The sequence below is a fragment of the Lipotes vexillifer genome, unplaced genomic scaffold (genome assembly GCF_000442215.2).
Source record: "Lipotes vexillifer unplaced genomic scaffold, Lipotes_vexillifer_v1.1 scaffold809, whole genome shotgun sequence".
NCBI lineage: Eukaryota > Metazoa > Chordata > Mammalia > Artiodactyla > Lipotidae > Lipotes > Lipotes vexillifer.
Window position 1 is genome coordinate 2,158,119 of NW_006788521.1, and position 16,902 is coordinate 2,175,020.

Genomic DNA, 16,902 nt, shown 5'->3' on the forward strand with positions numbered 1-16,902 from the left:
GCCTGTCCTGGCTGACACAGTGGGGCTCTAAAGGGTAGCCCTGACACCATCACTGTGTGTTTGAAATATTTCCGTGACTCCCTAGCCCGACTTTCACGGCTGTCAACATCCAGCCAGTCTTCCTGTCCAGTCTCATTTCCTATCCCTGCCACTCACTCCATGCCTCCGCCCCTCTAAACAACGCACCTTTCCCCAAGTACACCCTAGACATTCAGGCCTCAGAGACCTGCTCTCACTGTTTCTTTAACTAGATGATCCAAACCTCCTGCCCTCACTGAAATTATTTTGTCCACTAAGACTGCCTTTCTCCTTGGTTAAGCCTTTTCTGGGGCTCTTGACTGTTATTCACTCTTTACACTGGCAAACGTTATACGCTGTTGAATGTTCCACCAGTGAATGTATGTCTGATATAGGTGAAACTCACCAGTGCTAGCTGTTATTTAGAATGTGAGAGAGAAGTGTAGAAAGATGAGACCCCACGATGAGTTGTGGCCCAGGAACATGTTTTACTTCTTTGCTTCATCCATCCATCCCTCGTCCATACATCCATCCGTCATCCATTCATCATCCATCATCCATTCATCCATCTAACAAATATAATGCAACTTACGGTGTGCCTGGAATTTGGGTAGACACTGGGGATATAGTGCTGAACAGGACAGACGTGGTCCCTACCTGTTCAGAGCTTACATTCTAGGAGGGAGGCAGGCAATAAGCAAATAAACAATTAAGTAATCATACTAAGAGCAATACTTGTATAGTATGTGTGTCGGGCTTACAACATACCAGACACTGTTCTGAGCATGTATTTTCATTAACTCATGTACTCCTTACAACTGTTGGTATTATGCTGTTGGTATTATCATCATCCCATTTTATAGATAAGGAGACCAAGGCACACAGAGGCTAAGTAACTTGCCCAAGGACCCTCAGCTCATAGGTGAGAGCCAGGACTTAAACTCAGGCAGTTTGGCCCTTGAGATAAGATTGTGGTAAGGAAATGGCTAGGGTAGAGGTAAACAGCGTGATGGGATAAATAATGGCCGCCTCGAGGCAGTCAGGAAAGGCCTCTTAGAGGAGGTGACAACTGAGCTCAGACCTGAAGGGTGAGAAGGCGTTGGTTGGATGAAGAGTAGTCCATTTCAGGATGGAATAGCAAATGCAGACAGCCTGTGATGGGAACAAACTTGGCTTGTTCAGGGAACGGAAAAGAGGGCAGTGGGGCTGGAGCATGGTGGGTAGGGAGTCACGGTGGTGAGAACGAGGGTGAAGGGGTGGGCAGGAGCCAGACCACAGGGGGATCTGGTTTCATTCTGCTCACATTGACTGACGTACTTTCTGAGTCCAGCCCTGCGTATATGGGGCGCTGGGGGTAGAGCCCCAAGCTCATACCCCAGAGGGGAGGTGGGAGGCAGCCATAGCAGAGCTGTGATAAGGGAAGAGTGGGGTCCCAGGGGAGAGCCACCCACCCACCCAGCCCTGGGTTCAGGAGGGCTTCTCAGGGGAGGTGATGGGGAGCTGGCTGCGCAGGAGGAGGGGGCGTTGGACAGCCGGAGACGTGGAGGAGAGCGCTGCTGGCAGAGGGAGCTGGGCATATGCAAAAGCGGGAGGTGGGGAGGGGTGTGGGCTTGGGGAGCAGTGAGTCATTCTCTGTGGCCGGAGCAGGCCATGCTGAGGGTGGGCGGATGCAACAGTGCATGAGGCCAGAAAAGCGGCTCAGCGTGTTTTGGTGCAAACCTAACCACGTAGCTGGGAACCAGCATGGCTCAATGTGCCGGGGGAGCCTGGCTTCCAACCCTGCGGTGCCCACAAACAGCCTTGAGACCTTGGTGGAGTCATGCACCTTCTCTGCCCTTGAGCTTTCTCTCCTGAGTACTGAGGAGCACGCCAGACTCCTGCTGGTCAGGGCCAGGCTCTGCCTCTCTGAGCCTCAGCCTCCCATCTGTAAAAGCAAGGTAATAAGAGGACTGACCTCCTAGGGCTGCTGTGTGGGCTAAATTATTAAACAGGGATTAGAGCTGTGCCTTGGCATGTCCTAAGCACTAAGTGTTTCTTGTTTTATTGTTGTTGACACCCCTGCCCCGTCTCCTGCTATTCCCTGAGTTGAATACCCCAACTACTTAGCATTCCTTGTCTTTCCTGAAACACTGTTCCCACCACTTGAAACATCCCCTTCTCCCCATGACCTGTATGCCAAGTCCTACCCATTCTCAGAGACCCAGCTTAAATGCTGCCTCTTCCAGGAAGCCTTTTCTGATTGCACCATCTAAAGTAGCCCTCTAGAAATTCTTTCTCTCACTTCCCCCTGTTTACTTCTAGCAGAGCATGTACACAGCCCACCCACCCCCCCAAGCCTGTCTGCCTTTCCCCCTCTTAGGGCTTTGCAGATGTGGGGATGTATTTAGTTGAGCTATGGATTCCTTGAGAACAGAAACGAGGCCTGAGTTACTCCTGTTTTTCCTGGTGCCTAACACTTCACAGACCTTATTAGATGTTGAATGGTCAAACGGAGGGAGGGAAGGAGGGAAGGGTCTGCAGATGGATATTTTGCCCAGACGTGAGAGAGCAAGCTCTCTGTAAAATCCCCACCCAGAGGAATCCAGGGAGCTTCCTGACCTTCTCTGAGCCTCACTTAGAACTGTCTGCCCCTCAGAATTCTCTAGGAGCTGTAGGAGCAAGCACAGTGTTGCAAACTCCTGGCTTGGCAGCTAGAGCTCCCCAGCCTCAGCATGTAAAAGAGGGCCTCCAGCCTGGAGGAGCTGACAAGACAGAAACTTGGGTTATGAGATGTGGGGTGTATTATTTATTGCTGTGTGACAAATCACCTTAAAATCTAGTGGCTTAAAACAACAATAATCATTTATTATTCCATTACTTCTGTGGGTCAGGAGTTCAGACCCACAGAATGGCTTGCAACTGCTCCAAGGTGTTTGAGGTCCAGCTGGCAGATTTGGAGGCTGGGGGCCAGCATCATCTGAAGGCTTGCTTGGGGCTGGAGTGTCTGCTCCCAGCATGGTCCCCTCACATGGCTGGCAAACTGGGGCTTCCCCGTGGGGGCCTCTCCATAATGCTGCTAGAGGGTCCTCATGGCATGGCAGCTGGCTTCCCCCAAAACGAGTCATCTAGGAGACCAAAGTAGCGACTGCAGAAGTTTTTAGGATCTAGCTTCAGAGTTTGCATATCATTATTTCTGCCATATTCTATTGATCACAAATTTAGCTCTTATTTATGAGGGAGAGGATTATACAAGCTATAGCAGGAGGCGAAGATCACTAGGGACCATCTTGGAGGCTGGCTTCCACGGGAAGGAGGAATTCTGGGAGGAAAGCAAGAGCTCAGGTTGCCCAGCAAGGGAGGCTAGATGCTGAGTCCCTTCTCTGTTTTGCTGAACTCCTGCTCATCCTTCAAAACCCTGGATAGGTACTGCTTCCTCTGTGATGCCTTTCCTGATCTCTTTCCTTCTGTGCCTCCCATCCCTAAGTGAATTAATTGTTCCCTCCTAAACAATGCCTTCTCAGTGGGGGGTCATCTCCCTCAAGGGGGTGAAAATTCATTCTTGTGGGAAGAGGGCAAAAAGTCTCACTCTTTTTATGTATAATGCACAGGTACACATATGGTGCATAAACGGATATATCGTATATCTGTGGCATTACAATTTCATGAGTGAGGTGGGATTAGGAAAAAATGCTTAAAGGTTTCTTAGGAGAGTGATAGTGAAAAGAAGATTGAGGAACGTGCGTGGTTCTACATCACTTCTATATTGCATACGGTGTTCCGTTATTAAATGAATTACATTCTGTGGAGAATAGTTTATTCTGTATCTGGGTGTTCCCTACTAGACTATAAGCTTCTTGGGGGCAGGGACTCTTGTTTTCTTCGCCTCTTAGTTGCCAGCACCTCGCACAGGGCCTAGTACCCCAGTAGGTCCTCACTGAGTGCTAAACTGAACTAAGTGCAGGGGATAGACTGGGAGCCTGAAACCCTCCATGGCAGAGTTTCTCACAGTGTGGACTTGGCCATGAGGAGGCCGAGGACTTGGGAGAAAAATGCAGATCCTCAGCCTCCACCTCAGCAGAATCCCTATGTGTTGCCGACAGGCTCTCATGGGTGATTCTCGTGCTTAGTCCACCACTGCCCTAGGCATCTGCTACCAGACACCTGGGCAGATCTAGGGCTCTGGCTGTGCACAGATGAGGGACACTGAGGGGCTAAGAACTGGATGGTGCCCAGCAGTTTGGAGAGTTCTGGGGACCTGCATCACAGGATGAGCCAAGGAGAACAGACTTCTCCCAGCCTGAGAAGTCAAGCAGGGGGATGTAGGAAAAAAGATGTGGGTCCTGATGGAGAGTGGCCCTGGAAGATTTCTCCCTGCCCCCACTCTCGGGGAACACAGCCCCATTTGCTAACACAGGACCAGATTCTGGGGACCTCCCGCCTGTTCCCCACCTCCTGGAGGCTGAGCTTGTTTGAAGAGATGGTAGAGGACTGGGGTGAGTGGGTCTGCTGTCGCCCAAGGGATTTGATCAATCCCTTAACTTATTCAAAACTGGGCTCCGAAACAGAGTTTCACAAATGGGAAAATGCATGTAATTTGTGTAATTGAAAAGGAGCACCGACTGCCTTTTGGGGGAACAATGCTTTCTGGACAGAGACAGCCTGGAATGCGTAATCAGTTGTTTCTGTTTCCTGGTACTACAAAAATAGGGATTTGCGCCACAAAGGGGTGAAAATTTACCCTGGTGCTAAAATCAGTTAAATTTAACTTTTGCTTTTTGCTGGGCTTCTTGATTCATGGTTGCTGTGTTGAGAGGCTAATGTTGTTTAAGTCGTGATGTGAGTCACTGGGAGCGTCAGCTCCTCCAACTAGACGCAAGGACCTTCATGGAGTCCAGGGCGTGCAGTGCAGGCTCTGTCCCTGTCGTCCTGGTCAGACCCCGCCCGGGGTCGGGGCTCAGATCTGGGCCTCACACTGGGAGAGACCTACCAGGGCATAGCCTGGGAGGCATCTGGGGAGGGTCAGGTTCTGGCTGTTGGAGAGCTGAGCATGTTCAGACTGGAGAACATGCAGGGTGCTGGGGAGGAGGGAGAAATCTTAGCCTCCAGACCTGCATGGCTCTTTGAGAGCTTTTGCTGGGTCTCTGAGATGTAGGTGGGGAGATGCAGGAGCAAGGCTGAAGTTAGAGGGGAGCAGGGTCCTCCCTCCCTGCAAGCAAGCCTTTGCTGCTAGAGGCATCCGGCATGGAGCAGCCTGCCTGGCTGTGAAGTAGTGAGGTCCAGTTGCCAGAGGTTCCCCGAACATTCTAGTCTCATCCAGTCCCACTGTTGCTGAGATTTAATCCATAGAGTAGGCATACACCAGGTTGCTGGCTCTCACACTATATGGTGAGTCATTTATGGGGGCCAAGGATGTGCTTGTGTTAATGCAGATTCCTGAGCTCCATTCTGAGCAGGTCTAGATTAAGGGATTCATCAAATCCTTAAAGCACTGTGGACCCCACTTCTCACCCCCGCTGCCGTTTCAGTACCAGCAGTTCAGGTGACGTGGGTGCAGTTGGTTCCTGGGAACTTGCTTGGGCCAGGTGATCTCTAAGTCCCACTCATCTCCCAGACATCAGGACTCTGACAAGTGCCGCTGGTCCACAGAGTTTCAATTTACACAGCCCCTGTGGGAAAGGGGACATGGAGGAGACGGCAGGGGATGCTGCTGGGGCAGACACCCCCGGGACAAAGCCCACAGCCTGTGGTGTGGCCAAAGGTGCCCCTTCATCTTGCTCCTCTCTTTGCCACCCACCTGCTCCTTCATATGCCACCATCCACTTACAGGCTGTCCCCTCTGCCTGTGGTCTCTCCACCTGGCAGGGTGCAGTTTGGCTGCCCCTTCCTCTGTGGAGCTTCCCGTTCCTTCCCCTGTGCTCCTTTACCTGCAGAGCCCTCGCATGGTGTTTGCTGCCCTGTGTCTGCACCCGCCTGGCCTCGAGCTGCCCTAGGGCAGGGTCTGGTGCAGTCCTGACTTAGATGCTGAGGGGTACCTGGGCATGTTTGCCGACAGAGGGCTGGATGCCTGCCTTCGAGGCCTCAGGCTCATCCCAATGAGGGCAGATCATCAGAGCCTGCCAGACCTAGAGGAACCCAAGGGCTTTCCAACTGCAGCCCCTTGGTAAAAGGACATAAAGGGCACCTGAAATGATCTCTGGCATGGCCTCAGCTCCCATCTCCCATCTCTGGCCCTGATGCTTTTGAACTAATATGCTTCCTTTGGAAATGTTTTCAGGCTCCCTCAGAATCCTTTCCTCGGAGATCTGAAGGGGGCTTGCTTCTGACCCTGCCTTGCACATTTTTGGAGAAGTTCTACAAAGCTCCCACCAACGTAGTCTGTCCTTCTGAAAGCACGGAGCCTGGGGAGCAGCAGGATTTGGCGCTGGGTGGGGAAGATGGAGGCAGGGTAGCTTGAACAAGAGATGGAGGCAAAGCCAGAAAAGGTACAAGAGATGTGGCCAGCGGGAGTTCACATCCTAAGAGCAGGACAAAACTCCTTCCTTCTTGGGAGTGAGATGATAGTTGCCTCAGCTTGCAGAGAGAAATAGCCTTGCTGATGAAAGTAAAGTCAGATTCCTGAAGGGATAAAGAGCTGCTTGCAGGAAGTTGCAAACACTATTTCATCAAGAACCGTATCCCGCAGAGCCTGTCCTTTAAAAAGGCAGCTGCAGCAGATTATTAAATTGTACATGCATTTCTCCTGGCACCATCCCAAGCCTCCCCTCGGCAGCCCACCCTGCCCCCTGGCCTGCCTTGGCACTCCCTCGAGGACCTTCCTGGGCAGGAACATTTCAGTTTGTGTGATGGGGTTGTCTCCTTGGCCAAGCTTATGTGAGGGAGTGGAAGTGAGGAGGGCACGTGGACAGGAGAACCTTGACTCTGTGTAACTGTTGGCACATCTAGGACGTGATTTCTGAAAAAACTAAGTCTCTGTGTAACTGTTGGCACATTTAGGGCTTGATTTCTGAAAAAACTAAGTCATGCTTGGTTTTGACATTTAAAAAACCAAATCTGTGAAAACCCTCAAATCAAGCCCTTTGCTATTTACTGAGTTCCAACATAGCTCTAAACTATCGGTCGATGCCATTTCCTTTATAGGAACAGAAATTTTGTCATCTGACTTGATTTTCTCATGTGATTATCTTATTAAAAGGTAGGTTGCCTGAGAAATCAAAAGATTGTTTCTTACTTAGCTGTGGTTTGTGGAATTTGAGGTGGATTCATAGAAAGACATAAGGTCTTAGCAATCATTGGGTCCAGTCTCCCTGTTGCACAGACTGGGAAGCAGAGGCCCAAAGTGGGTAGGATCTTACCCAAGTTCTCACGGTAGCAGCAAAGCTGGGTCCCATGGCTCACTCGCCAGTGCTTTGTAATTACACCATGGTCTTATTTTATCTTTCTCAGCCTCACTTTTCTCTTACGTAAAATGGGAATAGCAAATTAGCCTAATATGTTTTGTGCAGTTGTGAGAATCAGTGAAGGCTTTTCCTCTTTTAGGTGAAAGCACCTTTATAGACTACAAAACAGTAGATGCTGGTACAATGTTATGATGTAATAATGTTACAATGACAAGGACTCCTCCCCAGGAGCAGACCTCCGATTATAGCCCCTGTTTTGCATCAACAGCAAAGGTTATTTACTCTGGCACTGCAGACCCTGAAATGTAAGGCATCAGGGGCAAGATAGGGGTTCTTCAGCAAGACACTCAAGGTGCACATAACGTCTGCTTCTCAGCCCCCAAGAGTCAAAATCCAGCAGGCCAGAACTCCTCCACTGCCCAGCCCATGTGGCTGCCACACCCTTGCCGTGGAGTGACGGAGCCTGTGGACCTGATAGAAAACCACTCAGGAGCCACGGTGTGATTAGCCACAGTTGGAAACTTCGCTGCCACCACTGCTGCTGTGCTACTCTCTAAGAAAGAGAATGGAGGCCAATAATCCAGGGTGGGTTGGAGCCATTTCTTGGCACTGGTCTCTTGAGGGGCCATTTAGCACATTAATAATCTATGAGGTGCTTCCACCTTCTGGATTCATTAAAAAAAAAAAAAAAAAAAAAAGGTGGAAGTGAGGAGGGCACGTGGACAGGAGAACCTTGACTCTGTGTAACTGTTGGCACATCTAGGACGTGATTTCTGAAAAAACTAAGTCTCTGTGTAACTGTTGGCACATTTAGGGCTTGATTTCTGAAAAAACTAAGTCATGCTTGGTTTTGACATTTAAAAAACCAAATCTGTGAAAACCCTCAAATCAAGCCCTTTGCTATTTACTGAGTTCCAACATAGCTCTAAACTATCGGTCGATGCCATTTCCTTTATAGGAACAGAAATTTTGTCATCTGACTTGATTTTCTCATGTGATTATCTTATTAAAAGGTAGGTTGCCTGAGAAATCAAAAGATTGTTTCTTACTTAGCTGTGGTTTGTGGAATTTGAGGTGGATTCATAGAAAGACATAAGGTCTTAGCAATCATTGGGTCCAGTCTCCCTGTTGCACAGACTGGGAAGCAGAGGCCCAAAGTGGGTAGGATCTTACCCAAGTTCTCACGGTAGCAGCAAAGCTGGGTCCCATGGCTCACTCGCCAGTGCTTTGTAATTACACCATGGTCTTATTTTATCTTTCTCAGCCTCACTTTTCTCTTACGTAAAATGGGAATAGCAAATTAGCCTAATATGTTTTGTGCAGTTGTGAGAATCAGTGAAGGCTTTTCCTCTTTTAGGTGAAAGCACCTTTATAGACTACAAAACAGTAGATGCTGGTACAATGTTATGATGTAATAATGTTACAATGACAAGGACTCCTCCCCAGGAGCAGACCTCCGATTATAGCCCCTGTTTTGCATCAACAGCAAAGGTTATTTACTCTGGCACTGCAGACCCTGAAATGTAAGGCATCAGGGGCAAGATAGGGGTTCTTCAGCAAGACACTCAAGGTGCACATAACGTCTGCTTCTCAGCCCCCAAGAGTCAAAATCCAGCAGGCCAGAACTCCTCCACTGCCCAGCCCATGTGGCTGCCACACCCTTGCCGTGGAGTGACGGAGCCTGTGGACCTGATAGAAAACCACTCAGGAGCCACGGTGTGATTAGCCACAGTTGGAAACTTCGCTGCCACCACTGCTGCTGTGCTACTCTCTAAGAAAGAGAATGGAGGCCAATAATCCAGGGTGGGTTGGAGCCATTTCTTGGCACTGGTCTCTTGAGGGGCCATTTAGCACATTAATAATCTATGAGGTGCTTCCACCTTCTGGATTCATTAAAAAAAAAAAAAAAAAAAAAGGTGGGGGAGGAAAAAGAGAAGAAATATTAAAGGCATGCATTATGGGCCAAGTAGAGGGGGAGGGAGAGACCCTGAGGACTGGAGACTATGGATAGGCCTTCCTGGCCGTGACATTGGATGCCAGTAAAGTAAGGTTCTGGGAGCAGGTGGAGTGTCATACATGAGGGGAGGGAAGGTTGCTAGCTATTGGTTTGCATACAAATGGGTGGGAGGAAGCATGAGCCCTCAACAGGGCTCCAGCAGAACCCATTGATCTTCTGTGGGGAAAGGGAAGTGTTCTGTTCTCATTCATTCATGCTCATATTTATTTATTCATTCCTTTATTCAACAAGTGCAGTGCTTGCTGTGTACTCTCCCAGACCAGTGCAAATTCCACTGCCCAGCGCTGCCACCCCAGGACAGGCGGATATGTCAGAAGAGCAGTTGGGCATAGTAGCCAGAACTGAGGCCTAAAATCTAGAAGCTCTGGGTAATTGTCCCTCCTATGTCTGTCACTGACAGCAGCCTTGGGCAAATCGGCAAGCCTCCTGGAGCCTCACTGAACTCATCTCTGAAATGGGCTAACTAAATCTGCCCTTCTTCTGGGGCCATTGAGAGCATCAGATAGGACAGGGAAGGTGGAGCAGGTGGTGGCCCTTTTCAGACTGGTGCTTCTTACAGATTAAGGATCATATTACCATTACTGATGCTTTTGGCATCTGAGATGCCAGCCAGGCCCTGGGCAGGGAACTCCTTGAAAAATTATGTCTCCATTTGTCTCTAGATTCAAAGTTTTGTGGATGAAATGAACTATCACAGACCGCGAAGGTGATTCAGAACAGTAAAATTAAAACAAAGAACCTGCAGGAGAGGCCAGATAAGCCCAAGGCATCTGTGAGAGGTGTGCATGCTCTTTTCAGGTTGAGTTTTCACAGAAGCAGAGGAAAAAAGGGCACAATGCTACCAAGTGCTTGGCGGTTCCCGGTCTGTTCCTGCCAAGGACCCAACCTGTATCTTTCCTGTCCATCTGGTAAAAGATTCAATTCAAGGTTCTGTCCCCCATTTTTAATTCAAGACCATGGTATCTAAAGTAATATCAGTTCCCAGTGTGCAACTCCAATGGCCCCATTGTTGATGAGTCTTTCACCGCCTGGAAGTATGCTGGGTATAAATAATTCATTTTAAATAAATAAATTACTTGCACTGCTTACGGTATGGCTGATGCTGCTAGGAAGCAGCACAACCACAGATTATGTTGAGTCAAGTCTGGAATTACAAGTTGAATCTGGAAAGAACTGGAAGGGGAATCAGAAAAGTAAGTCTCTCTAGGAGGACAAATGTGTATAATGGGTATAATACCACCCTAATGGGGTAGTAATAATAAATGTGGAGCAGGAAACGTGGAGAGGAAAGGCTCATGCAAATGGGGACGAGCTGGTCACCTTCGCCAGGCCCTGTCCTATTTCTAGCAGCCTGGTCTCTGAGTCCTTTTTTAGTGCTGCAGGTGATTCTGATTCACAGCAGTGGGTGAGAACCCCTGCCTTAGAGTGACGGGCCACCCTCAGGTGGAGACTGGATGGCTCCTGGTGGGGATGTTCAGCGGGCATTCAGGCACCAGATGAGGGGGTTGGACTAGGCAGTGTTTCTCAAGTGTATCTGATGGTAGGACTCATCAGGTGAGGCAGAGTGGGGGCAGGGTACTAGTTTACTGGTTAAAAATCAGATTTCCAGCTTCCCTGATCAGCATCTCCAGGGAAGAAGCCTGGGAAGCTGATTTTAAACAAATGCCTTGGCTAGTTCTTATCATCAAGGAAATACTGGTCTAGAGATTCTCTGAAGCAGTGTGGTCCACTGACCAGCAGCAGCACCTGGGAGCGTGTTAGAAATGCAGACTCCCAGGCCCCACCCCAGCCCTACTCACCCTAACTCTGAATTTTAACAAGATCCTAGGTGTTTCTTGCCAATCGAAGGTACCTGTCACCCAGGATTACCTGGAGTTTCTGAAGGACAGCCAGGTGTGTCAGCTGAGTGGGAAAGGGTTTTGAGGCTAAGTGTTCAGACTCCAGTTGGCTTAAGGGAGATATCTACTGATTCAGCCCCAGGATCCACTTTTGGAACGTCAGAGTGAAAATGCAGGTGCAGTCAGTGTTCTCAACACCTCTGGACATCCCTGCAGTCAGCATCATGGGCCACAGGGGCTCTTATCAAACTGTGGTGCTTGAGCCTCAGTGTGACAGGCTGACCTGGGAGTCTCTTTCAGCCAGAAAGGCCCCCGATCCCATAGTGGCCAGGAGTGCAGAGGGAACTTGTGGCTCCAAATAAGGAACAAAGGAAAGGGCACTGGGTCAACATGAGAATACCTGGCTTGCCCTCCTGGCCCTGCCATCTTCAGCTGGGTAGCCTTACACAGACCACTTGCCCTTACTGGAGCCTGAACATCATCTTCCATAATTGTCTGCTTTCCTCCCAGGACTGTGGTAACACTGGCGTGAGGCAGGGCCCAGGGTGCTTGGTGGCTGCTGGGCAGGTGCTCTGGGACATAAGTACAGGGTTTGTGTCATGGTATGACATTGGCTGCCCCATCCTCGTCCTGTTTGATAAAGTGGTCTTGTGCCTATTTGTACAGACGAGGAAATGGAGGCCCAGCGGGGCTAACATGCTTGGTCAACTTGTAATACTGATGATACCGCTGTTTTTCTTGGGCTTGTGGTCAGATGGGCTGGGGTTCCCAAACAGGCTCTGGCACTTGTTAGCTGATGGCCTTGGGCAGATTACGCTCCCACTCTCAGCCTTTCATTTGTGATGTGGCAGTGGCATGGTACTGACTCTAGCTGGTTGTGAGATGACCTGAGATGATGCCCACAGTTCCCCGCCCCATGCTCACACTCCTTCAAGGACCAGGGCACCCATGTGGCCTCCTGATCTACCTCCTGGGATCTGGGGCCAGCTCCCTGAGGCTAGCTGTGTAGCCTCTGTACATCCCTCCCTGGGCCTCTCATTGTAAAGGGAGAGGGTTGGGCCAGCTGATGGGCCAGATAACCTTGATAACGTCAAGTCCCGATTCCCTGTATCCCCTGTGGCTCAAAGCCATCAGCACCTGCCTTCACCCTGTTAGCTTCCCTCTTGGGCCCTGCAGGCGATTCCCTCCCCTAGGGGCTCACGGGTTGGGGCCTGGTTCCCTTTCCATTCCTAAGCCACTTACCACTTAGGCATGCAGTCTCCCCAAGAGCTCTCCAGGCAGAGAACCCTCCATTCTAAGGTGAAGGAAGTGACCCCAGAGAGGTGACGCATCCTGCTTAATGTCATTCCACGAGTGGCGGCAGAGCTGTGACACCAGCATTCTGTTCAGTCCCCCTCCAGTCCATTCCCCACGTGCTAAGTGATAGAACCCGCTCTCTGCAGCTCTCTTTTTTGCCTATGCTGTGCCCACTGCCCGATGCCCTCTCTGTTACCCCTCTGCACCTGGCGGAGTCCGTTGCATTTCTGATATTTAGTTCAAGTGCCACCTCTTTGAAGCCTCCCTAATCTTCCACAACCCTGCTCCCCAGCTGCAGGAGGTCCCTGCCCCCTCCCTTTGCCTTTTCTTCACTTATTTCATCTCTGCCCTTTCTTCAGTATATTGCAGTTTTCTGATGAGGTTTCAGTATTACCCACCACACTGTGAACTCCTTCAGGACAGTCTTTGCCAGTCTGAGCCTTGGCTGTACCCCAAGGGCCTTGCACAGAACCTGACACTGAGTAGGTGCTCAAAAAGCATGAATGAACACATCTGGGTGGCACGTTACAAAATCAATTTGTAGTACTACTGGCCTACATTTCAGTGGCCTTGGCCATGGGGCAGGCATGATTCTAAACACTGTGCATAAATGAACTCATTTCCTCTACACACCAACCTTATGAGCTGGACGCTACTCTCCTCATTTCACAGATGAAGAAACAGAAGCACAGAAAGGTTGGGTGTCTCACAAGGGCTTGCCAGGATGAAGTGGTTCTGGAGTCCATGCTGGCATCCACTAAGCACACTGCCGCTCACAACCTCATCCAGTCCTCGGGGCAGCACTGTGGGGAAGGAAGAACAGGTATCATCCTAGTAAGGCAGAATGAGGAAAGTGAGACGCAAAGAGCAAGACTTGCCCTGCTTCCTGCTGTGAGCAGACCTCAGGGTGCAGAAGTGGGGGCCACGTAGGCTCCCTCCAAGTCTCTGGGTCCCCTCCTCAGCCCACCTTGCCTGTCAGCAGATGATGGCACAGGCTGGCATGAGCCTGTCTGTGCAGACCTGTGTTCTCCCTGTAAATCATTTATGACACAAACACACACACACACACTTTTTTTTTTTTTTTTTGCAGTATGCGGGCCGCTCACTGTTCTGGCCTCTCCCATTGCGGAGCACAGGCTCCGGATGCGCAGGCTCAGCGGCCATGGCTCACGGGCCTAGCCACTCCGCGGCATGTGGGATCCTCCCGGACCGAGGCACAAACCTGTGTCCCCTGCATTGGCAGGCGGACTCTCAACCACTGCGCCGCCAGGGAAGCCCCCCCGCCCCCCACACACACTTTTAAACTTATTACTCATCCAGTAACTTGTTGTATGTAAAAAATGAATGTTTTTTTTCAACTCAGAAAATAGATGGACTGGTTGTCATGAAAATCAATAACATGCTAAATATTTCAAGCATATGGTACTTAGAGTTCTACTCTAGGTGGTTTTGTAATGAATGGCTTGATTTTTTTTTAATAGAGCATAGCCTACTTTCATTTTGAATTATACAGAAGGCTTTTGCTTTGAATCTGTTTACTAAGAAGATTAAATAATTGATTATTTCCATGATGTCTAGATTGAGCATTATACAGTAGGAAGTGCTCGACTTGAGGAAAACAATCTGAGGTCAGATGACTGTTTAGACATTATGCCCAAATGCGGATATAAGCATAATTTTCTCAGAGTTCCCCCAAGTTCCCACACAAGCTGTTACATGGCACTGTCCTGGTTACTTCGAAGACGGCATGTTGGCTTTCGGTGACCAGAAAATGGCTCCCTTCTAGTCCTGGGTGTCTTCTGAAACTCCAGGCCCCTTGCTAGAGTAATGGGTATGTAGATGCTCAGCACAGCAAAGCAGCTCCGGCTCAACACAGCACCCATACTAGCAAAAAGGGATCTTTGCTCAGTTCTCAGTTTCAACACCACTTCTCTTGGAAGCCTTTTTAGCCAGATCACTGCCTCTGCTAGAGACATCCGTGGCACCTGTCTCTCCCTGCCCTGCAGCATCCTTGCAGGTTCAGTTCCCAGTTCAGTGTCCAGCTTGCCTGAGAGTTGTCAGCTCCCTCCATGAGGGTGAGACCACATCTCCTTTGCTGGCAGCTAGAATCTCAGAGCCAGGCATGTGGCCTGGAATATAGGAGAACCTCCAGGAATTCTTGTTTTGTTTTTCTTTTGAGGTTCCTTCTTTCTCAATCTCTCACTTTTAGGTTAAGTAACATTGTGAATTCATGGATAAAGTATATTAAATGGATTGTATTCCAATCAATTGCAGACATTTTTTTTTAATGCAGACATTGAAGCAGTTTTTGCTGCTCTACTTATGTTTCTGCCTTTCCTCCAAATTTTCTTCCAGTTTTTTATTTTGAAAAATTTCAAACCCACCAAAAAAGGTAAAAGTACAATGAGTATCATATACCCTTTACCTAGATTCACCAGTTGTTTGCGTTTTGCCGTGTGTGCATTTCCCTCTCCCTCTCTCCCCTACCTGACCCCACCAGAACACGCACTTATTTTTTGTTAAAGCACTTGACAATACTTTGCAGATGCAATGACATTTCATCCATAAATATGTCAGCATGAATCTCCTAAGAATAATTAAATTCTCTTACATAACCATAGTATAATTATCACATCTAAAAAACTAACAGTGATACAATAATATTACCTAATACATGGTCCATATTCAAATTTCCCCAGTTGTCCCCAAAATGTCCCTTTTGCCATTTATTTGTAGGGGTGGGTGGGAGGGGATGAAGGGTCCAACGGGGAGCATGCATTATATTTGTCGTCATGTGCTTAGTCTTCTTTAACCTAGAATATCCCTCCTACTTTTTTGGGGGGGTGGGGTGGGGGGGCGCTTTCAGGATATTGACCTTCTTAAAAATCTCAAGCTAGTTGTTTTATAAAATGTCCCAAAAATCCAGAATCTGGATTTGTTTGATTGTTTCTTCACAATTAGATTCAGGTTAAACAGTCTTGGCAAGATTAAGCTACATTTTTTACATCATCTTCTCAGTGCATTGCATCAGGAGGCCCACGTTTGAACTGTTATCAATGATGCTAAATTTGATCACTTGGTTACAGTGGTATCTTCTAGACTTATTGTGAAGATACCTTTTTCCCTTAATAATTATTATATAATCTGTGGTGTGAGACTTTGAGACCATGTGAATATCCTGTCCCCCACGATCTTTCTCCCGATGGTTTTAGCATCTATTGATGGTCCTAGCCTGAATCACTGTAAATTACATTGGAGTTGCAAACTGGTCATTTTCTAATTCTCTTCTTCCTTCCACATTTAAGCTGATGTTCTTCTCTACAAAAGAGTGTTCCCTTTTGACCCTTTCTTTCCTCCTCCTGCCCCATTCTCTCCCTTCTCCTTTCTCTGCTGTCAGTTTGGGTGCTTAATATTTTACCTGCCTTAGACTTGGAGTCAGCCATTTCTCCAAGGATCCCTGATTCTTTCTGGTGGGGAATCATATTTAGAAACCATAATCTGCATGCTGGGTATGCTCATTGCTACTGGGGTTCACTGCTTCTAGATTTTTGCAGTGAACTAAGGTCGAAAATATAATTTTTAATGTTTTAAATAAAAAAATGTTTAAATTTGAATCTGAGCATCAGGAGATAATCACACAAATGTAGGACATCCTGCAAGTCACCTGGCCTGGATTCTTCAAGAAAGTTAATGTTGCAGAAAACAAGAACAACAGCAGAAGGGCAGTGGACTGTTGTAGATGAAAAGAGACTAAAAAAATATAACAAATTCAAGCCTCGTGTGTTGATTGGATCCTGAATTCTTAAAATGTAAAGGTCATATTAGGGAAATCAAAGAAATCTGAATGTGGACTATACATTAGATGATACTGAATTACTACTCATTTTTGTAGGTGTGATAATGATGCTGTAATGATACCGGAGAATGTCATTGTTAGGAGATGCATTCTGAACTATTTAGGAGTAAAGTGTCAAAATGTTTACAAGTTAATTTCAAATGTGTTGAAAACAAAAATGTGTGCATGTGTGTGTGTGTACATATATGTTTGTCTCTCTGTGTGTATGTATACTTATATATGTGTATATATTTATAGAGAGAGGAAAGCAGATGTGGGAAATGGCGAATGGTGAAAGGTATATGGTGTTCATTATACTGTTCTTTCAACTTTTTTGTAGGTTTGAATATTCTCACAATAAAAAGCTATCAATGTGTGTGGGGTTGGGGATGGGGAAGGGACTATATCCCTCCTTATTTGGACAATAAAGATGTGTCTAGAAGTCCCCTTATAGATTTTTCTCCATGTGATTTACATTAGCAACTTGATATACTCTTTTTTTTTTTTTTTTGGGGTACGGGG

The 16,902-nt window shown here is 48.0% G+C and overlaps 1 protein-coding gene across 1 annotated transcript in view; it reads left to right on the plus strand.

Annotated features, from left to right (window-relative positions):
• GABBR2 (gamma-aminobutyric acid type B receptor subunit 2) overlaps positions 1 to 16,902 on the plus strand; it is a 370,111-nt gene that overhangs the window by 113,174 nt on the left and 240,035 nt on the right. The window lies entirely within an intron of this gene.